The sequence below is a fragment of the Mesitornis unicolor genome, unplaced genomic scaffold (genome assembly GCF_000695765.1).
Source record: "Mesitornis unicolor isolate BGI_N332 unplaced genomic scaffold, ASM69576v1 scaffold32663, whole genome shotgun sequence".
NCBI classification, from domain to species: Eukaryota; Metazoa; Chordata; class Aves; order Mesitornithiformes; family Mesitornithidae; genus Mesitornis; species Mesitornis unicolor.
This window is the reverse complement of record NW_010173213.1, coordinates 16,094-17,173: the sequence shown is the minus strand read 5'-3', so window position 1 is coordinate 17,173 and position 1,080 is coordinate 16,094. Positions and strand designations below refer to the sequence as shown.

Below are 1,080 nucleotides of genomic sequence, written 5' to 3'. Positions count from 1 at the left end.
GAGAGGGTGCAATGGTCCCGTGGCCGGTGGCCCCAGCATGGGGCTGTGCATAGCTGGGATGGGGCTGGCCGGCTTCCCCTGTGGCCACGGTGCCCCTGCGTGGGGCAAAACCTTTGTATGGGGAGAACTGGGCTCTTCCAGCAGCCTGGGCCATTGGCAGAGCATCCCTTGGCAGAGCAAACTCCATGCACGTTGCTGTGAGCCGCAGCCCTGACCTGCTGGCTCTGGAGCCCTCGTGCCCATCAGAGGCCGTCCCTCTGCAGGGTTTGTGTTTGGGCACAGCTGAGGGGAAGCTGTGAGTCCCTCAGGCCATTCCCAGGCTGAAATGTCCCACGGGGCCTGGCCAACGCGATGATTGCACCCTCTCCTGCCATGGCCTCGACTCCGTGAGCGTCTCCTCGCCAGTGTTTCTCACACTGTTCTTTGCAGGCTGTGGAGGAAGCCCATTTCTGCACCTCTCTCTCCACCTCTCTCTCTCTTTCTCTCTCTTTCTCTTTCTCCTCTCAGCAGTTTGAGTTTCCCTCCTTCCCGTCAGACTGTGTCCGGGTGCTTGTGTTGTCTGTGTCGGGTCTGTCGTAACCGTGGAGGTGTCCGGTGTGGAGCAGCCGTGAGCTCCGGGGTGTCTCGAGCCATCAAGCGGTGGCAGCCGGGAGGGGACAGGTCCCAGGGCAGCCGCAGCCGTGACAGCTACGGGGCCGGTGCTGCTCCTGCAGCCCCAGCAGCTGAGGAGGAGCCTTTTGGGGGGGGTTCCCATCCTCTCCCCATTGCTCTCCAAAACCTCAGCTGACGCGGGTCTCCCTGGTGCAGACCAGAGCGGTTATAGCAGCTGTGTCAGGTCCTAAAAATGGGATGGATGACTCAGGGCTGGGATTCAAGGAGCTGGCTCACCCCTCTTCAAACTCCATCCCAATTTCTAACTGTCCCCTTCCATCTCACCCCCTCAGTCGCTCCTTGGCAAGCGATTCCTGCCGAGCTGCCCATGGGGCACTGCAGAGGCGGCACCGAGCGGGAGCGGGGCACGGAGCAGGGATGCTCAGCAGGGGATGGGGGGAACCAGAAACGCCCCGGGGGCACGCCAAA

General features: G+C 62.4%; 1 protein-coding gene across 1 annotated transcript in view; it reads left to right on the top strand.

Annotated features, from left to right (window-relative positions):
* Window positions 1-1,080, top strand: part of LOC104537696 (plasma membrane calcium-transporting ATPase 1-like) — a 22,555-nt gene that overhangs the window by 7,618 nt on the left and 13,857 nt on the right. The gene's annotated exons all lie outside the window — the stretch shown is intronic.